Source organism: Triticum aestivum, chromosome 3B (genome assembly GCF_018294505.1).
Source record: "Triticum aestivum cultivar Chinese Spring chromosome 3B, IWGSC CS RefSeq v2.1, whole genome shotgun sequence".
Taxonomy (NCBI): Eukaryota; Viridiplantae; Streptophyta; class Magnoliopsida; order Poales; family Poaceae; genus Triticum; species Triticum aestivum.
Window position 1 is genome coordinate 636,267,755 of NC_057801.1, and position 22,669 is coordinate 636,290,423.

The following is a 22,669-nucleotide window of genomic DNA, read 5'->3' on the forward strand; positions in this document are numbered from 1 at the left end:
TACATCCCGCTCATGCTCCAGGGCTCGGCCCGGACGTGGTTGAACAGTCTGAAGCCTCGCAGCATCAACAGCTGGGTCGACTTCACCGAGGCTTTCGTCCGCAACTTCACCAACACGTACAAGCGACCTCCCAAGCCACGCCAACTCTCCTTGTGCGTGCAAGGCCCTGACGAGTCTACTCGCGACTACCTCACGCGCTGGGGTGAACTCCGGAACTCCTGCGAGGGCGTGCACGAGGTGCAGGCCATCGAGTACTTTACTGCCGGGTGTAGAGAAGGCACCCTCCTCAAGCACAAGCTCCTCTGCGACGAGCCGGAGACCCTCGATGAGCTGCTGATCACAGCGGACAAGTATGCCATGGCCGACTCCTCCATGAAGTCGGAGATTCGGGTCAGCACATCTGGCAAAGTCGCCCCTCAGGCTCCAAGAACTCCGGCTGGAGACACCAGTCGGCGGCAACAACAGAATGACCAGAAGCGCAAAGCCCCGCAGCCGACTTCCAACAGTCGGCAAGTGGCAACAGCAGAAGACCAGCAGTTGGAGGGACCGCCTCCGGCGAAGCGACCAAAGGGCGGCAAGTCCAACTGGCTGCCGGCTTTCTCCTACGAGCAGACTCTAGATGGACCCTGCAAGTTCCACAGCGGCGCGAAGCCATCAAACCACACCACCAGGAAATGCCACTGGCTGACCAGAATCGCCAAAGGGGACGGCCTGCTCCCTCCCCCTCCTGCTGGGCCGCCTCCTCCACAGCCGCCCCAGCAGCCGGCTGTCAGGCCAGTCGGCGCGATACAAGACGAGTTCCCGGATGAGCACGGAGCCTATGTGGTGTTCACCAGTGTGGCGGATGACCGACGCAGCAGGAGACAACAGCAGCAAGAAGTGAACGCGGTTGCGACAAGTACTCCAGAGTTCATGCATTGGTCCGAAAAGCCTATCAGTTGGAGCAGAGTTGATCACCCAGAGGTGATGCCGAGTCCAAGATCTTACGCCTTGGTCTTAGGCGCCACACTCACCATAGATAGGCAGGCCGCTCGCTTCTCGCGAGTACTGATAGACGGAGGCAGCAATATCAACATCCTGTACAGGGATACAATGGAGAAATTAGGAATCAAGCGAAGACAACTTCAGAGTAGCCGGACTGTGTTCCACGGAATCGTCCCTGGCCTTTCCTGCTCCCCAATCGGCAAGATCCTAATAGATGTCCTCTTCGGAGACAAGGATCATTTCCGCCGAGAGCCAATTTGGTTTGAGGTGGTGGACCTTGAAAGCCCATATCATGCATTGCTTGGCCGACCCGCCTTGGCCAAGTTCATGGCGGTCCCCACTACGCCTACCTCAAGATGAAGATGCCGAGTTCCAAGGGAATCCTAACCGTGTCCGGCGACTACAGGAAGTCGTTCGCTTGTGCGGCCGAAAGTAGTCGGCTGGCCGAGTCCTTGGTGATCGCGGCTGAGAAACGACTTCTTGATCGGGTTGTGGCAATGGCCAGCAAGCAGCCCGAGTTATCGCCCGACCCCAAGGAGTCGGAAGCAGAAGGATCATTCAAGCCGGCCAAAGAAACAAAGAAGATACCGTTGGACCCGGAGCACCCGGAGAGATACGCTGTCATGGGCACAGGCCTTGACAACAAATAGGAAGGCGAGCTCGTCGATTTCCTCCGTGAGAATCGCGACATATTCACATGGTCCCCCAAGGACATGCCTGGTGTCCCGACAGAATTCGCCGAGCACAAATTACACGTCCGATCTGATATGAAGCCCGTCAGGCAGCCCTTGCGCCGCCTGTCAGAAGAAAAAAAGAAGAGTTGTTGGAGAAGAAATAGCCCAGCTCCTGGCAGCCGGCTTCATCATGAAAGTATTTTTTCCAGAGTGGCTGGCAAACCCAGTACTGGTGCTGAAGAAGAACAAGCAGTGGCGGATGTGCATTGATTACACGAGCCTCAACAAAGCTTGCCCCAAGGACCCATTGGCTCTGCCGAGAATCGATCAGGTGATAGACTCCACAGCCGGATGCGAGCTGTTGAGTTTCCTAGACGCATATTCAGGATATCACCAGATCAAGCTGAATCGGGCTGACAGACTGAAGACCGCCTTCATCACGCCGTCTGGAGCCTTCTGCTACCTGACCATGACGTTCGGCTTAAGAAACACCGGCGCCACCTCTCAGCATTGCATGCAGAAGTGCCTCCTGAAGAAACTCGGCAGAAATGCCCACGTCTATGTGGATGATGTAGTGGTGAAGACGGAGAAGCGTGGAACCTTGCTGGAGGACCTCAAGGAAACATTTGAGAATCTGCGCCGATTCCAAATCTAGCTCAACCCAGAGAAGTGCATTTTTGGAGTACCAGCCGGCCAGCTCCTCGGTTTCCTGGTCTCCGAACGCGACATAGAGTGCAATCCTGTGAAGATCAAGGCCATCGAGAGGATGGAAGCACCCAGAAGACTGTTAGATGTGCAGAAGTTCACCGGCTGTTTGGCATTCATCAACCGATTCATAAGTCGGCTGGGCGAGAAGGCTCTCCCCTTGTATCAGCTCATGAAGAAGACGACCTTCTTTGAGTGGACTCCCAAGGCGGACGAGGCTTTTCTTCAGCTAAAGAAGATGTTGACTACTCCCCCTGTGCTGGCGGCTCTGACCCCCAAAGAGCCCATGCTCCTATACATTGCCGCAACCAGCCGAGTAGTCAGCACAGTCATTGTAGTCGAGCGCAAGGAGGAAGGCAAGGCGCTACCTGTCCAGAGACCGGTATATTACTTGAGCAAGGTGCTGTCGGCCTCCAAGCAGAACTACCCCCATTACCAGAAGATGTGCTACGGCGTGCTGCCGCCAAGAAATTGAAGCCTTACTTCCAAGAGCATCCAATCACTATGGTCTGCACAACTCCACTGGCTGAGATCATCGGAAGCCGAGATGCTTCTAGCCGAGTGGCCAAATGGGCCATCGACCTGGCCCCCTACACCATCTACTACGAGCCCCGCACCGCCATCAAGTCGCAAGCACTGGCCGACTTCCTCGTCGACTGGGCCGAGACCCAGTATCTGCCGCCAGCGCCCGACTCCACCCATTGGCGGATGCACTTCGACGACTCCAAGATGCGCACCGGCTTGGCAGCCGGCATCGTCCTCACTTCCCCCAAGGGCGACAAGCTCAGATATGCGCTGCAGATCCACTTTGCCGCCTCCAACAACATGGCCGAGTACAGGCGCTCATCCATGGGCTCCGGCTTGCCAAAGAACTCGGCATTCGCCGGATCCTGTGTTATGGCGATTCTGACTTGGTGGTCCAGCAATCATCTAGCGATTGGGACGCCAAGGACGCAAATATGGCGAGGTACCGTTTCCTCGTCCAGCAACTCAGCGGATACTTCGAGGGGTGCGAGTTCCTCCACGTGCCAAGGAACGACAACGATCAAGCAGACGCCTTGGCACGAATCGGCTCCACCTGCCAGGCAATACCATCCGGTGTCGCCCTCCGGCGCCTCCTCAAGCCTTCTATCAAGCCGTCACCAGAATCAGATTCAATCTTTGTGCCGACTCTGCCTGAGGAAGATGGGTCCGACTCCAAGAAACACACAGTCGAAGCCGGCCCGGGGACTTCAGAACCCGGCCCGGGGACTGCAGTAGCAAGATCGAAGACTCCAGAGCTCGGCCCGGGGACTGCTCCAGTCGGCCCCGGGACTTTGTCAAATCAGCAAGCGGCTGCGGACTCCAACCCGCCGCCTCCCAGCCCGGCCGCCCTCGTCCAAGTCGCACTAGTGGCAGTTGAAGAAATAGCAGCACCTTCATGGGCCCAGCCCATCCTCAGGTTCTTAGTAAATAGAGAGCTGCCAACTGATGAAATCTTGGCTCGACAAGTGCAGCGCCGAGCAGCAGCCTACACCAGAGTCAACAGAGAGCTGGTCAGGCGTAGCGTTACCGGCGTCTTCCAACGCTGCGTCGAGGCAGAACAAGGCCAAGCAATCCTCAGAGACATCCATGAAGGCGAGTGCGGTCACCACGCGGCCTCCAGGGCACTCGTCGCCAAAGCCTTCCGGCACGGTTTCTTCTGGCCAACCACCCTGGAAGAGGCCAAAGAGTTAGTCCAAAAGTGCAAGGGGTGCCAGATTTTTCGTTCCAAGCCACTTCAGCCAGCTTCCGCACTCAAGACTATCCCCATCGCCTGGGCCTTTGCAGTCTGGGGCCTAGACATGGTGGGACCATTCAAGACGGCACGAGGTGGCTTGACTCACCTACTTGTCGCAGTAGACAAGTTCACCAAGTGGGTGGAGGTGAAACCCATCAAGAAGTTGAATGGTCCGAATGTAGTGACCTTCATCACTGACATCACAACTCGGTACGGCATCCCACACAGCATCATCACCGACAATGGCACGAATTTTGCCAAAGGCGCCTTGGCCTGTTTTTGCGCGACGCAGGGCATCCGACTGGACTTAGCGTCCGTTGCCCATCCGCAGTCAAACGGCCAGGTGGAGCGAGCGAACGGCCTCATCTTATCCGACATCAAGCCTCGACTCATCGTACCGCTGGAGCGATCTGCCGGCTGTTGGCTTGAGGAGCTGCCAGCCGTCCTCTGGAGTCTGCGCACGACTCCAAACAAGTCAACCGGCTTCACACCCTTCTTCCTCGTCTATGGTGCCGAAGCCGTCATCCCAACGGACATAGAGTTCGACTCCCCGTGAGTCACCATGTACACCGAGGAAGAAGCAGAAGAAGCACGTCAAGACAGCGTCGATCTGCTGGAAGAGGGCCGGCTGTTGGCACTCAGCCGGTCCAGCATCTACCAGCAGAGTCTGTGTCGATACTACAACAGGAAGGTCAGACCAAGATCTTTCCAAGAAGGCGACCTTGTGCTCCGGCTGATCCAGCGAACAGCCGGCCAGCACAAGCTGTCGGCACCTTGGGAAGGCCCCTTTATCGTCAGCAAGGTGCTAGGGAACGACGCCTACTATCTGATCGACGCTCAGAAGCCCCGAGCGCGCAAGAGGGACGACTCCGGCAAAGAGATAGAGCGCCCGTGGAATGCAAATCTTCTTCGAAGATTTTACAGTTGATGCAGTATGTATCGCACTACCCCTTTTGTATTAAAGTACTAAGACTTTGGGGCCCCTGAGACGAGCTCGGGGACTGCCCTTTTTTGTTATCTGTATGATAAGAATTATGCCTTCGAGTACATTACTTTCATTACAAGCCGCTTGGCACCGGGCCAGACTAGTTGGCCCGGGGACTCGCCGCCTTGCGCTATGAGGAGCTTCCCGCAGTCAGACAAGTAGTGTGCGGTACCCAATCCGCTTCCTGGCAAAGCCGCAGCTCACAGAGCGACTGTGAGGCAGGCAGGAGTGAGGAAGAACGGGCGCCCACACGAAAAATGGCTAAGGACCTAAAAGCACGAACATAGCGTAAGACGGCCTCCAGCATTTCTGAAGCAGAAAGCCGACTCATGAGTAGCCGGCTCGCCGTCTTTATTAGCCTCTATAAAGGACGGCCGACTCTTGGGTAGTCGGCCTGTCGCTTTCTATCCGACTTGCTAAAGAAACTCTAAACGGCCAAGTACTTGCCTTCCCGAAGTAGCCAAGCACTTGACCCAGCGACAGTCCGCAGAGCGGCTGTCCGTCTGGCAAAGCAGCGACTAAAGGAAGGCGGCAAAGGGAAAAGCCTAAAGAGAAGTAAGCAAGGAAAGACGGAAATCGTATAAATATTTACATAGGCCCTTGGCCGAATCTTCGAATAGAAGTTCAAGATACACCCCGCGGGTGGAATTGTTCGAATCTAACAAAGTTTTCAAAAGATTACTAAGACAGACAAGCAGAGGCGAAAAAAGCAGCCTAGGAGGCGGCGTCTGGGATCAGAGGATCGAAGGAGACGGCGGTGTCAGGCGCTGGGGCAGTCGGCTGGGCGGTCTCAGTTTGATCGCCTCCGGCGGTAGTCGCCTTCTCTCGACGCGGCTCGTTGCTGGAGGCGCGGTCGAGCTGAGGCTGGCCACCTGCTCCGTCTTCTGGCACCTCCGCCTCGCCTTCGGCCTCCACCTCGTCCTCCTCCTCGGTGCTGGAGTCAATCACCTCCGCCGAGTCCTCACCATACTCCGGGTTCATCCCGACCCACTCTAGCGGCACTTCCTCGCCGCCTTCAGTCCGCTCGGGCACGAAGACACTGGCGTCCGTGTACTCGGCGATGGCCGCCGCACGCTCGATAAGGGCGCCCTCCATGGCCTCCAGCTCGGCCTGGGCTTTTGACCGGAATGCGGCCAGACGGTCCAGGTCCAGCCCTGGATACCACGCCTTGATGAACTCCAAGGCCCGGCGCGCTCCGGCCCGGGCCGAGGAGCCCTTCCAGGCCTCAAGACGGCCGGCAGTGACTTCTAGCCAGTCAGCGGTCCGTCTGGCGGTGCGCAGAGCCGGCATGTCCGACCACAAAGCGGCAACCGCCTGGGCGCCGGCACGCTGAAGCCGGCGCATCTGCCAGTGGGCTGGACGAAGACGGGCTTCAATGCTCAGGAGCTGCTCATCGACAGTTCGGGGGGAATTAGCTGATGTCCTCACCGCTTGCCCTTCGCGCCTCACGAGCAGCCTCAATGGCCAGAGGGACTGCCTGCGAGTGACCAGGGAAGAAGTCTGCCAAGACAAAAAAGAAGCAAGTCAAAAAATCAGAAGTCGGCCTGACACATAGTCGGAAGCCCAAAGAAACGAAAGAAACTTACCATCAACGATATCCTCGATCTCGTGGAAGCCGGAGTTCAGCATCGCCTCCCTGTCAGTCCAGGAGGAGCGCTCGCTCTCGAACTCGGCCAGGAGAGCGGCCTCCTTCTTCTCGGCCTCTTCCTGCGCCTTCTTGAGCTGCTCCTTCTGCTCGGCCAGCTGCGCCGCCAGCAGGTCGCGCTCCGTGGCAAGCTTGCCACACTCCTCCTCCTTGGCATGCCGGGCGGTATTGGCCTCGCCCAACTGCTCCTGAAGAACGGCGTTGGCTTCTGAAGAACGAAAAAAGAGACAAATAAGTCGTCAGCAAAGAAGATCGCCGGGAAGATCCGGCCCGACTGCTCAGCAGTCGGCCCGAATCTCGGGGACTACAGCCCGCGGGTGCGCCAGCGCACCCCCGCGAAGAAGAAGAACTTACTTCGTCTTTCCGACAAGTCGGCAGCCCGCTTGATCAACTCCTCAACATTGCGGTTGAAGGCAGTGGCGCGGAGGTTGTGATACTCCTGCAATAAGTCATTGAAGACAAAGTTAGTATTTGGGACTCGCCAGAGGTAGTTCCGAACCGCCTGCTCAGCAGCCGGCCCGGAACTCAGGGACTACACCTAGTGGGTGCGCTGGCGCGCCCCCACAGAGAAAAACAAGAAGCAAAAAGAATAAGGAAACGTACTCGGACGGCCGTCCGCGCTGCCAGATGTGCCCTGGTGCAAGTTTGAAGGGCGTCGCCTTCAGCACACAGCTTCGCCTGAACGTCCAGAAGCGCTTGATTCAGTGGCCCGGTGCCGCCTCCGCGCACCCACCCAGTGGGCGCGGCGCTCGTGGCCTCGGCGTCTAAGGTGGCCGAGCTGGCGGCGCCGGTCTCCCGAGGTCACGGCGCCGAGGTCGCCCTCTCAAGATGGCGGCGCACCGGCGAGGCGACTTGGAGAAGCAGCCGCGCCTCGGCCTCGTCCGTGACCGGCGGCTCCAACAAACCCACCGGCTATTTGCCGTGCGGGCTCCCAGACGGCGGTGGAGGCGGCGGTGGCGGCACGAGAGTGTCCGACATGGAAGCCTCGCCGCTCTCCTTCTCCACGACGGGGTTCTCAGTGCCGGCCTCCTCGGTCTGCCCCGTGAACACCGGAGGCGGCGGCGCAGACGACAATGGGGGGACGAGCATCGCCGATCGGCGACGCGCGGCCTCCTGGGCACGCCATCTCGCCGCAAGGGCGGCTTCGGCTTCCTCCAGCTTCTTCTGGGCGGAGGCGGCCGCCTTGTCGGCCTCCGCCTTCTCCAGACGTTCGGCCTCCTCCTCCTCGCGCTTCTCCCACGCATTTCGCTCCGTCGCCTCCCGGAGGTCAGCGGCGGGGTCGGCCCGCCGAGTATTGGCGGATGTCTCTGCCGACCCCATGACGGAGGGGACGGCGACTCTCTCAAGGGAAAGAGGGGCCCTGAAGAAGATGGAGGGAGTATAAAAGAGGACTCGGACAAGATTCAAGGGGAAGAAGGGCGCGCGTGCTGTGCCGCTCCGCTCCCCCCGCCTACTTATAGCCCTATGGGCTGAGAAGCCGAGGGGGCGGGCGCGGGATTAACTGCGCACGATGCCCCCACGCCGCCCCACGATCTACCCCACGAAGTTACTGCACGCAGTAACGACGTGGGAAAACTAATCGTCCACGGCCGCAGCAGATCCGTTTGTATGCCGAGGCACGGTAGTGGCGGGCCCCACCTGACAGCCCGTCCCGTCGCGCGCGTGGGCAGGCAAACTGCCCTCTCCACGTGGCGCCGCGTGATAGGACTGCCCTGATGACTGCCGGGAAGCGTATCAGGCATGCCGCCTGGTTTCCCGCCGCGACTTTCGAGCTGCGACTCTTCGCTAAACATCCGACCCTCGACAGTCGGCCCAAGGGAAGACGGCAGCCGAGTTCCAGAGTCTGCTCCTGGAAGGTTGAAACTGTTAAAGCCCCACAATGCAGCGTCCGCAGGGCTTCACCAGCTTCGGGGACTACTGTCGGAGTATTGGGCCACGGGTAGGCTAACCCAAGTCCCAGGACCTTTCAAGACGTCGAGGCAGGCCGCGCCCCTCAACCCGAGTCCCAGGGGCAACTCCAAGACAAGCCGAGTCCCAGACGGCGACTCCGAGACAAGCTGACTCCGAGCTGGCGACCTCCAGAGAGGCCGACTATGGAGAGTCGGCCCATGACTCCTCCCTCATCCTGAAGTGCGATGTGGGGTACGGTCACGGTGTGGCCGTTCCCCCCTGCTTACGAAGGGCCGGCATGGCTACAGTGAGCCGTATCGCTGGGAGATCTCTGGCGAGGCACGACACTGTTGCCATGCCTGCCCTGACCTCATCCACAGTGCGCCACGCACTATGCCCACGACGCCGGCCTGTACGGCCCGAAGACGGCGGGGCCACCTGTTAGTGGGTGGGCCGATGGCGGCCTGGGCGCCCTGAAGACGGATCTGTGGGAGTCGGCCTCCTTGGAGTCGGCCGACTCCTTCCCAGGGCCCCACGGGTAATTAACTAGATTGGATGGGGAATGGCGACAGTGATCGCCCGATAGATGGCGGCACTGTTGTCACGACCCAATGACCGAGCATGCATCATCAGGAGTGCCGCTACAGTATCAAGCCTGTCCGTGGGACCCGCCAGTCGGCGGGCCCCAGAAGCCGGCAGGGAAGACGGCAGCCTGAGAGACAGACGGCTGGGACCCGCGCCCAGCCGGATTACTATTTTACCCCCGGGGGTAGGCCTATATAAACCCCCCGAGGCACCCATGCAAAGGGTTCGGACCTAGATAGAGATAGACCAGATAGCACAGGGAGGAGAGAGCTAGCCTTGCCCTCTCCTGCCTCCCGAAACAGCTCCAGGAGCACCATTGTAGCCACTTTGCCTTACTGATCATGCGGAGACCCCGCAGAGCAGCAGTAGGGGTGTTATCTCCTAGGAGAGCCCTGAAGCTAGGTAAGTTCCGCCGGCGCGCATGTCTTCGCCTCATCCCGCTTCCAGGCACCGGCGACGTTCTACTCGCTCCCACCATGATAAGCCATCCTTTGGCATATGTTGTACCCAACCCCCGACACTCACGCTGATTCTAATTCCCAAGAGTCACATATATTCCAAAAAAAATCTCCGTAAGTTTTTGTCGCGTTTGGACTTTGTTTGGTATGGGTATTCTGCGAAACAAAAAACATGCAACAAACAGGAACTGGCATTGGGCACTGGATCAATATGTTAGTCCCAAAAATAATACTCCCTTTGTCCCATAATATAAGATCGTTTTTTACACTAGTGTAGTGTCAAAAACACTCTTATATTATGGGACAGAGGGAATATAAAAAGTTGCCAAAAGTATATGAAAGTTGTATAATATTGGCATGAAATAATCAAAAATTATAGATACGATGGAGACGTATCAGCATCCCAAGCTTAATTCCTGCTCGTCCTCGAGTAGTTAAATGATAAAAAGGATAATTTTTGATGTGGAATGCTACCTAGCATAATCTTGATCACATAATCTAATCATGGCATGAATATTAAGACACGAGTGATTCAAAGCAATAGTCTATCATTTGCCATAAAAACAATAATACTTCAAGCATACTAATAAAGCAATCATGTCTTCTCAACATAACATGGCCAAAGAAAGCCATTCCTACAAAATAGTATAGTATGGCTATGCTCTATCTTCATCACACAAAATATTTCATCATGCACAACCCCGATGACAAGCCAAGCAATTGTTTCATACTTTTAATGTCCTCAAGCTTTTTCAACTTTCACACAATACATGAGCGTGAGCCATGGATATAGCACTATAGGTGGAATAGAAGGTGGTTGTGTGGAGAATACAAAAAGAGTCTCACATCAACTAGGCAAATTAATGGGCTATGGAGATGCCCATGAATTGATATTGATGCAAGTGAGTGGGATTGCCATGCAATGAACGCACTAGAGCTATAAGTGTATGAAAGCTCAATCTGAAAACTAAGCGGGTGTGCATCCAACTTGCTTGCTCATGAAGACCTCGGGCATTTGAGTAAGCCCATCATCGAAATATACAAGCCAAGTTCTATAATGAAAAATTTCCACTAGTATCTGGAAGTGACAACATAGGAGACTCTCTCTATGAAGAACATGGTGCAATTTTGAAGCACAAGTGTTGTAAAAGGATAGTAGGATAGCCCCTTCTCTCTTTTCCTCTTTTTATATATAATTTTTGTTGTTTTGTGCTCTTTGGCCTCTTTTTGGGCTTCTTTGGCCTCTTTTATTATTTTTAAAGTCCGGAGACTCATTGTCGGTGTCAAAACCGGCGGATCTCGGGTAGTGGGTCCCAACTGTGCGTCTAAGGCTAATGGTAACAGGAGGCGGGGGACACGATGTTTACCCAGGTTCGGGCCCTCTCTATGGAGGTAATACCCTACTTCCTGCTTGATTGATCTTGATGATATGAGTATTACAAGAGTTGATCTACCACGAGATCGTAATGGCTAACCCTAGAAGCTAGCCTATGATTATGACTGTTCTCGTCCTACAGACTAAACCCTCTGGTTTATATAGACACTGGAGGGGCCTATAGGTTTACACAGAGTCGGTTACAGAGAAAGGAATCTTCATATCTGAATCGCCAAGCTTGCCTTCCACGCAAAGGAGAGTCCCATCCGGACACGGGACAAAGTCTTCTATCTTGTATCTTCATAGCCCAACAGTTCGACACATGCATATAGTCCAGCTGTCTGAGGACCCCACAATCCAGGACTCCCTTAGTAGCCCCTGAACCAGGCTTCAATGATGATAAATCCGGCATGCAGATTGTCTTCGACATTGCAAGGCGGGTTCCTTCTCCGAATACTCCAAAGTAGATCTTGAACATAAGAATCGTGTCCGGCTCTGCAAAACAAATTCTGCATACCGCTGTAGAGAGTATTATATCCCATGAGTCCAATCTGCTGACAACTCACAGTGTGACATCACGCCACAGCCCGGTTTTTATTCGAGCCGTTTTTATCCTGCCCCTCTGTATTTTAAGGTGCGGTTTTATTGGCACGTCTTGTCAAAGCAGAGATCATGTCCCCTTATCACGAGATTCTCATCAATGCGGGTATGGGTAACCCAACTGCGCCATCAGCACGACGCTTGGGGAATAAGCTAGTTTTTAGGATGAGTGGGGAGGCGCTTGATTTTACTGCCTTTATAAAGGGACAAGGGTTCCCCTTTTTCACCCACGCCTTCTCCTTCCTCTGCTCATTCACTCTCGAGCTATAGCGCCCAAGCTTTCTCCTTCTCCGCCCCAAAAAGCATTCCGAACATGTCCGGATCCGGAGCAGGAGGCAAGTGGATGGCCTCCTCCGTCAAGGAGGACATAAAGAAGCTCCGGGAGGCAGGATACTTAGCCAAGAAGGTCAACCATTGGCTTCCGGCCAAGGGACAAATTGTCCCTACCCCAGAACCCCAAGAAAGGGTAGTGTTCGTTTCTCACTTTGTCCGCGGGCTGGAATTTCCCCTCCACTCATTTGTCCACGGACTGATGCATTATTACGGGCTGGACTTCCATGATCTGGGCCCCAACTCCAGCCTCAACATATCAGCATTTATCATCGTGTGTGAGGCCTTTCTCCGCATCCCACCCCATTTTGGGTTATGGCTGAAGCCTTTCAATCTGAAGCCGAAGGTGGTGAGCGGTCAGCAAGCGGAGTGCGGAGGCGCTGTGGTGGGCAAGATGCCCAATGTTACCTGGCCCGAAGGCTCCTTTGTGGAGACGGTAAAGGGATGGCAGTCAGAGTGGTTCTACATCACCGAGCCGCGTGATACCAACTGGGCGGCGGCACCCGAATTCCGATCTGGAGTCCCAATACGGCTCACCTCCTGGCAAGAGAAGGGCCTGGCCTGGGGCTCTTCGGACGAGGTGTCCGGGCTCCAGACATGCATCCAGAACATGATAAACAAGATAATCAAGCTTGTCAACGTGGTACAAGTTATGCTCATTCGCCGGATCCTTCAATTTGTGGGAGTTTGATCTGGCCCAGCACCAGACGCTGCTAGAGCTCTTAGGCACAACGCACGTAGATATCTGGAAAGTGCTTTATAAGGCCAGAGAGACACCACCACCCATGACCGAGGATCGTGGGCTTAGCTCAAAACGCCAGGCTAATCCAGTAAGTTTTTACATTTTTTCAAGTGTTACCTTTTACAGGCATATTTGAGGCGGGAGTCTAAGCTTCTCCCTTGATTTATTCAGGCATGGGTAGAGATAGCGGAGCGGATTGACTATCCGGCTCCACTTCCTGAAGGCCCAGAAACCCCACTTCTGATAAGATGCTTTTTCCGGCACCTGATGAGGTGCCGGAGAAGAAGTCCAAGAAGAAGGCCCAGGGGACCAGAGATGGTCTCCGTCGCAAGGGCACTTCGGAGATAGTGTCCAAAGACACCGAGGATCGCTCCTCCACCGCCGAAGACGACATGGAAGAGGAGGAGGGGGAAGAAGAAATCCGCCCCCTCCTGTAGGGGGGAGGAAAAAGAGGGTGGCCTCCACTCATTCGAAGGCCAGGGCATCCAAGAAGAGGAAAACTTCTCCTTAGAACAGTCCCAGGATAGCTGTCGACAGCAGCCAGGAATGGCGCCTAGGGTCAAGCCCCTGGCTAAATCGTAAGTATCCGAACAAAATAATGTATTCGGCCTTTTTACTGTATTGTTTTTAATGTGCTAGGTCATGCACTCGCAGTCCGGCTCGGTTCAACATCGAGCTATCCTCCTCTTCGGAGGGATCGCTGGACCCGTTCACGACGGATAGAGGGTTGCTACATCTTGAGCTCGCGTTGGTTTTCCTCAAAGAGGAGAGGGTGATGCAGCAATAGTAGCGTAAGTATTTCCCTCAGTTTTTGAGAACCAAGGTATCAATCCAGTAGGAGGCTCCTCAAAAGTCCCACGCACCTACACAAACAAACTGAGAACTCACAACCAACGTGATAAAGGGGTTGTCAATCCCTTCACGGCCACTTGCAAATGTGAGATGTAATAAAGATAGTAAGATAAGATAAATATATTTTTGGTATTTTATAATATAGATGCAAAAATTAAAGATGCAAATAAAAGTAGATTGGAAGCAAATATGATAAGAGATAGACCCGGGGGCAATAGGTTTCACTAGAGGCTTCTCTCAAGATAGCATAAGTATTACGGTGGGTGAACAAATTACTGTCGAGCAATTGATAGAAAAGCGAATAATTATGAGATTATCTAGGCATGATCATGTATATAGGCATCACATCCATAACAAGTAGACCGACTCCTTCCTGCATCTACTACTATTACTCCACACATCGACCGACTCCTGCCTGCATCTAGAGTATTAAGTTCATAAGAACAGAGTAACGCATTAAGCAAGATGACATGATGTAGAGGGATAAACTCAAGGAATATGATATAAAACCCATCTTGTTATCCTCGATGGCAACAATACAATACGTGCCTTGCAACCCTTTCTGCCACTGGGTAAGGACACCGCAAGATTGAACCCAAAGCTAAGCACTTCTCCCATGGCAAGAAAGATCAATCTAGTAGGCCAAACCAAACTGATAATTTGAAGAGACTTGCAAAGATAACTCAATCATAGATAAAAGAATTCAGAGAAGATTCAAATATTATTCATAGATAAACTTGATCATAAACCAACAATCATCAGATCTCGACAAACACACCGCAAAAAGAGTTTACATCGAATAGATCTCCACAAGAGAGGGGGAGAACATTGTATTGAGATCCAAAAAGAGAGAAGAAGCCATCTAGCTAATAACTATGGACCCGTAGATCTGTGGTAAACTACTCACAACTCATCGGAGGGGCAAGGATGTTGATGTAGAAGCCCTCCATGGTCGATTCCCCCTCTGGCAGAGTGCTGGCGAAGGCTCCAAGATGGGATCTGGTGGATACAGAAGGTTACGGTGGTGGAAATTGTGTTTCATCTGCCTCCTGGATGTTTTTGGGGTACGTAGGCTTATATAGGAGGAGGAAGTACATCGGTGGACGCTCGAGGGGCCCACGAGACAGGGGGCGCGCCCTACAGGGGGGGCGCGCACCCTCTTATCTCGTGGGAGCCTCGGCTGCTTCTTGACTTGCACTGCAAGTCCTCTGGATCACGTTCGTTCCAAAAATCACGCTCCCGAAGGTTTCATTCCGTTTGGACTCCGTTTGATATTCCTTTTCTTCAAAATACTGAAATAGGCGAAAAAACAGCAATACGGGCAGGGCCTCCGGTTAGTAGGTTAGTCCCAAAAATGGTATAAATGTGTAAAATAAAGCCCATAAACATCCAAAAGGGGTAATATAATAGCATGGAACAATAAAAAATTATAGATAGGTTGGAGACGTATCAAGCATCCCCAAGCTTAATTCCTGCTCGTCCTCGAGTAGGTAAATGATAAAAAAGAAATTTTTGATGTGGAATGCTACCTAGCATAGTTCTCAATGTAATTTTCTTTAATGTGGCATGAATGTTCAGATCCAAATGATTCAAAATAAAAGTTCATATTGATAAAAGAAATAGTAACACTTCAAGCATACTAATCAAAGTAATCATGTCTTCTCAGAATAACATGGCAAAAGAAAGTTCATCCCTACAAAATCATATAGTTAGGCTATGCTTCATTTTCGTCACACAAAGATGTTCCCAACTTCTATACCCCCGATGACAAGCCAAGCAATTGTTTCATACTTAAATAATCTCAAACTTTTTCAACCTTCACGCAATACATGAGCGTGAGCCATGGATATAACACTATGGGTGGAATAGAATATGATGATGGGGATTGTGTGGAGAAGACAAAAAAAGGAGAAAGTCTCACATTGACGAGGATAATCAACGGGCTATGGAGATGCCCATCAATTGATGTCAACATGAGGAGTAGGGATTGCCATGCAACGGATGCACTAGAGCTATAAACGAATGCTCAACGAAATAAAACTAGTGGGTGTGCATCCAACTTGCTTGCTCATGAAGACCTAGGGCATTTGAGGAAGCCCATCATAGGAATATACAAGCCAAGTTCTATAATGAAAAATTCCCACTAGTATGAGAAAGACAACTTATGAGACTCACTATATGAAAAACATGGTGCTACTTTGAAGCACAACATATGAGACTCACTACATGAAGAACAAGGTGCTACTTTGAAGCACAAGTGTGGAAAAAGAGATAGTAACATTGCCCTTTCATTTATTTTCTTCTTTTTTTTCTTTTCTTTTCTTTTCTTTTCTCATTTTTTCCTTTCCTCTTTTTTTTCCTTGGGCCTTTTTTTTCTTTTGGCCTTTCTTCCCCCTTTTTTCTTCTTTTGGGCAATGCTCTAATAATGATGATCATCACACTTCTATTGATTACAACATATGAATTACAACTCGAAACTAGAACAAGATATGACTCTATATGAATGCCTTCGGCGGTGTACCGGGATGGTGCAATGAATCAAGAGTGACATGTATGAAAAATAATGCATGGTGGCTTTGCCACAAATACGATGTCAACTACATGATCATGCAATGGCAATATGACAAAAGTAATGTATGTCATGATGATAAACGGAACGGTGGAAAGTTGCATGGCAATATATCTCGGAATGGCTATGGAAATGCCAAAATAGGTAGGTATGGTGGCTGTTTTGAGGAAGATATAAGGAGGTTTATGTGTGATAGAGCGTATCGTATCATGGGGTTTGGATGCACCGGCGAAGTTTGCACCAACTGTAAAGGTGATAAAGGGCAATGCACGGTACCGAAGAGGCTAGCAATGGCGGAAAGGTAAAAGTGTGTATAATCCATGGACTCAACATTAGTCAAAAGAATTCATATACTTATTGCAAAAATTTAGAAGTCATCAAAAATCAAGTACTACGCGCATGCTCCTAGGGGGATATATTGGTAGGAAAAGACCATCGCTCGTCCCCGACGGCCACTCATAAGGATGCACAAGCCAGGTACACTTCATGTTTCAAATTTGTTACATAACTTTAACCATACATGCATGCTGCGGGACTTGCTAACTTCAACACAAGCATTCTTTAAATTCATAATCACCCAACTAGCATGACTTTAATATCACTACCTCCATATCTCAAAACAATTATCAAGTATCAAATTGGTCATAGCATCCAATTCACTTCCTATGATAGTTTTTATTATACCCAACTTGGATGCTCGCCATTCTAGGAGCAAATTATAACCATAGCAAATACCATGCTGTTCTAAAAGACTCTCAAAATAATATAAGTGAAGCATGAGAGACTAGCAATTTCTCCAAAATTAAGACACCACTGTGCTCTAAAAGATATAAGTGAAGCACTAGAGCAAAAACTATCAAGCTCAAAAGATATAAGTGAAGCACATAGAGTATTCTAGCAAATTCTAATCAAATAGGCTTCTCCAAAAAGGTGTGTACATCAAGGATGATTGTGGTAAACTAAAAAGCAAAGACTAATATAATACACGACGCTCCAAGCGAAACACATATCATGTGGCGAATAAAAATATAGCCCCAAGTAAAGTTACCAATGAACGAAGACGAAAGAGGGGATACCTTCCCGGGGCATCCCCAAGCTTAGGCTTCTGGCTATCCTTGAATATATTGGGGTACCTTGGGCATCCCCAAGCTTAGGCTCTTTCCACCCTTTATTCCATAGTCCATAAAAGCTTTACCCAAAACTTGAAAACTTCACAACACAAAACTCAACAGGAAATCTTATAAGCTTCGTTAGTGAAAGAAAATAAAAACACCACATAAGGTACTGTAATGAACTCATTCTTTATTTATTTTGGTGTTAAACCTAATGTATTCCAACTTCTCTATGGTTTATAAACTATTTTACTAGCCATAGATGCATCAAAATAAGCAAACAACACATGAAAAATAGAATCTGTCAAAAACAGAACAGTCTGTAGCAATCTGTAACTAACGCAAACTTCTGGAACTCTAAAAATCCTACCAAAATAGGACGTACTGGAAAATTTGTTTCTTGATCAGCAGCAAAAATAATCAAAGCAAAATCACGTTTCTGTGATTTATTGAATTTTTTCTCGTGAGCGCAAAGTTTCTTTTTTTCAGCAGAATCAAATCAACTATCATCATAGTTTATCCTATAGGTTCTACTTGGCACAAACACTAACTAAAAGATAAAAACACATCTGAACAGAAAGTAGATGCAAAATTTATTAAATAACAGCAAGGAAAAATATTGGGTTGTATCCCAACAAGTGCTTTTCTTTAAAGCCTTTTAGCTAGGCATTGATAATTTTAATGATGCTCACATGAAAGACAAGAATTGAAGCACAAAGAGAGCATCATGAAACACGTGGCAAACACATCTAAGTCTAACATACTTCCTATGCATATGCATATTATAAGCAAACAAATTTGCAAGGCAAGCAAAAACTAGCATATGCAAGGAAGAAGAAAGAGACGATAGCAACCTCAACATGACGAGGGGTAATTTAATAAGATAAAAATTTCTACGACCATATTTTCCTCTCTCATAATAATTACATGTAGGATAATAGGAAAATTCAACAAAATAGCTATCACAAAACATATTTTCAACATGATCCACATGCATGCAAAGTTGACACTCTTCCAAGATAGTGGGATTAACATTAACTAAAGTCATGACCTTTCCGAACCCACTTTTATCAAAAATATCATAAGATTGAACATACTCCAAATATGTGGGATCTAAAGTTGACACTCTTCCAAACAAACTTTCAATATTATTGCAAACACTATTATCAATCTCATATTCATCATGGGGCTTAAATAAATTTTCAAGGTTATAAGAAGAATCACCCCAATCATGATCATTGAAACAAGTAGTAGACATAGCAAAACTAGCATCCCCAAGCTTAGGGTTTTGCATATTATTAGCACACTTGACATCAAGAGAATTTATAGGAAAATCATTGCAATCATGCTTTTTATTCAAGGAGTTATCGTGAATCTCTTCATAAATTTCTTCATCATAATTTTCAGATTCACAAATTTTTAGCAAAGCTTCATAAAGATAATCTAGTGCACAAAACTCACTAGCAATTGGTTCATCATAATTCGATCTCTTAAAAAGATTAGCAAGCGGATGAGGATCCATAGATCATAAGTTCTCTGTTTAGCAATAAATAAGCATCTATTCCAACCAAACGAGTAAACGGAAGGGCAAGCAAAAGAGAGAAGAGATTGGGAAAGAGAGGGCGAATAAAACGGCAAGGGTGAAGTGCGGGAGAGGAAAATGAGAGGCAAATGGCAAATAATGTAAATGCGAGGGAGATGAGTTTGTGATGGGTACTTGGTATGTCTTGACTTGAGCGAAGACCTCCCCGGCAACGGCGCCAGAAATCCTTCTTGCTACGTCTTGAGCTTGCATTGGGTTTCCTCGAAGACGAGAGGGTGATGCAGCAATAGTAGCGTAAGTATTTCCTTCAGTTTCTGAGAACCAAGGTATCAATCCAGTAGGAGGCTCCTCAAAAGTCCCACGCACCTACACAAACAAACTGAGAACTCGCAACCAACACGATAAAGGGGTTGTCAATCCCTTCATGGCCACTTGCAAAAATGAGATCTAATAAAGATAGTAAGATAAGATAAATATATTTTTGGTATTTTATAATATAGATGCAAAAAGTAAAGATGCAAATAAAAGTAGATTGGAAGCAAATATGATAAGAGATAGACCCGGGGGGCATAGGTTTCACTAGAGGCTTCTCTCAAGATAGCATAAGTATTACGGTGGGTGAACAAATTACTGTCGAGCAATTGATAGAAAAGAGAATAATTATGAGATTATCTAGGCATGATCATGTATATAGGCATCACGTCCATAACAAGTAGACGGACTCCTGCCTGCACTACTACTATTACTCCACACATCGACCGACTCCTGCCTGCATCTAGAGTATTAATTTCATAAGAACAGAGTAAAAAATTAAGCAAAATGACATGATGTAGAGGGATAAACTCAAAAATATAATATAAACCCCATGTTGTTATCCTCGATGGCAACAATACAATACGTGCCTTGCAACCCTTTCTGTCACTGGGTAAGGACACTGCAAGATTGAACCCAAAGCTAAGCATTTCTCCCATGGCAAGAAAGATCAATCTAGTAGGCCAAACCAAACTGATAATTTGAAGAGACTTGCAAAGATAACTCAATAATACATAAAAGAATTCAGAGAAGATTCAAATACTATTCATAGATAAACTTGATCATAAACCCACAATTCATCGGATCTCGACAAACACACCGCAAAAAGAGTTTACATCGAATAGATCTCCACAAGAGAGGGGGAGAACATTGTATTGAGATCCAAAAAGAGAGAAGAAGCCATCTAGCTAATAACTATGGACTCATAGGTCTGTGGTAAACTACTCACAACTCATCGGAGGGGCAAGGATGTTGATGTAGAAGCCCTCCATGGCCGATTCCCCCTCCGGCAGAGTGCCGACGAAGGCTCCAAGATGAGATCTCGCGGATACAGAAGGTTACGGTGGTGGAAATTGTGCTTCGTCTGCCTCCTGGATGTTTTCGGGGTACGCGGGCTTATATAGGAGGAGGAAGTACATCGGTGGACGCCCGAGGGGCCCACGAGACAGGGGGCATGCCCTACAGGGGGGCGCCCTCCTATCTCGTGGGAGCCTCAGCTGCTTCTTGATTTGCACTCAAAGTCCTCTAGATCACGTTTGTTCCAAAAATCACGCTCCCGAAGGTTTCATTCCGTTTGGACTACGTTTGATATTCCTTTTCTTCGAAATACTGAAATAGGCAAAAAAAACAGCAATACGGGCTGGGCCTCCAGTTAGTAGGTTAGTCCCAAAAATGATATAAATGTGTAAAATAAAGCCCATAAACATCCCAAAGGGGTAATATAATAGATGGAACAATCAAAAATTATAGATATGTTGGAGACGTATCACGAGTCCCTTGCAACGGCCTCCTCCCCCAAGACCACGGTCAATACCGAGGTGTTGTCTCGAAGGATCCCGGGCCAGGGAGAGGCTCAAGAGGCCATCTCGGTGGTGCCGGGGGGTGGAACCTCGCTCGCCGAACATATGGGGGAGCAAGTCCCCACAGGGACTGCCGGTGGGGGCTACTTTCAATCCGGCCCCTAGCCGAATACTATTGTGGAGATCCATGTGGCTCCGGAATCTGGCAAGCAACCCTTGAAGGAAGGGGGCGCACCTTTTCCACCGGTGTCCTCCGTCCATCCAGAGGCACCGGACAATTTGCTTGAAGCGCTGCGAGGCGCTTCCATTGTGGAAGAACACCGCACCCTCATGGGTGTGGTGATTGAGAGGATTCAGTATGTGAAAAGTGGACTGACCGAAGCGTCTACGAGCCTTCTAACAAGCTTCGAGGTAAGCCAAGTGACTTTAAAAGGAATGTCAAAGTATAGGTAGTAGCCCCTGATGCTCTGTCCGGTGTTCGAAAAGAAAAGCCGAACAGAGGATACAATGAATTTCGCAGAAGACTAATTTAAAATGTTTATGTGAACAAACAGACATCCCTGCTAGCTGCATCCGCTCATACTGCGGAAGTCTCTGGACTGAAGCAGAATCTGGAGCGGGCCGAGGAAGAGCTCGAACGCGTAAAGGAGCAGCTAAAAGAAAACGAAGGTATGCGTTGATTTGTATCAAAATTTAGATATGGCGAATGTTTTGTTCTGACTTAAAGTGTCATTTATATTTATTAGGGGCAGTGACCAAAGTAACGACCCTTAAAAAGGCGCTGGCTGAGGCCGAGGACAAGGCGGCCAAAGAGCGTGCCGCATGCGAAAAGCATGAAGCCCGGGTCAAGGAGGTCCAGCAGGAGCTCCAAGACGCAGTCAAAAGGTGCGAGTCCTTGGAACGTGATTTTAAGGAGCAAGAGTACGAACTTGCGAAGGCCGGCCAGAGCGCACAAGATGCCCGAGCCGAAGCCCAGGCCGCCCTCTAGGAATTCCAGGCGGCCAAGAAGATCGCGGCAGGTAAGACTTTTATAATGCATAGCAAATATGTGAGGGAAAGGTTCCTTTTACTGACCCGGATTTGGAGCTCTCCAGGGGCGTTTGCGGATCTGCCGCGCATCGTGTCAGATGATGCAGAATTCTATCAAGCCGAAGAGGGAAGCTCTACGGAGAAGTTGTTCTGGTCGCAATACCTTGCGTTAAAACCTCCGGTGCCTTTTAGCGACTAGCTGAAGCAATTGGTCAAGCTGCATAAGGCGGCCGAACTAGCCATGAAGGATTTGATAATCCGGCTATGGGTTGCCGAAGCTATTCCTAGCAGCTACTTCGGACTCATGAAGCGGCTAGTCAGTGCCTGTCCTCAGCTTGATGCCATTAAACGGTCGGTCTGCATTGAAGGTGCACGAATGGCCTTCCCCCACGCCAAGACGCACTAGGCGAAGATGGACGCCGCGAAGTTGATCACCGAAGGACCACCCGAAGGCAAGGAGCACTGCAAGCCCGTGTTGTATTATGATAGTGTCATGGAGGGGTCCCGCCTTGTGGCGGAGCAATGTGCTAAGGATATCATATTCACATGAATACACTCTTGTTTATCATGTCATGTAATATAAAATAGTTCAGTTATGTAGTGTAAAGTTTGTTTTAAACTACATCTCCCTGTGCGGCCGTTTTAATAAATCTGAGAAATGCCAGTCGTCGGCTTCTGCCTCCACATAGGTAGTATGGGGGTGTTCGGCATGAATCTAAACACTCTTTATCCAATGTTTTGGTCCTTTAAGGAGGTGTTCAGCGCAATGAACTAGGCAATCGGACTATTCGGCTTTATCATTCTCACTTAGCCATAGGAGTTTGACGAGACAAACTTGGGCGTAGCCCCTGGTGTTCGGAAGACCAAAGTTGGGGCGCTATATATGCTTAATCGGATAAAACTGATTCGTCGCATGATGTGGAAAAAATCGCTAAAGATTTGTAACCTCTCGAATAGTTGACCGGCTCTCGCCGCATCATGACAATTAGTTTTCAGCTTT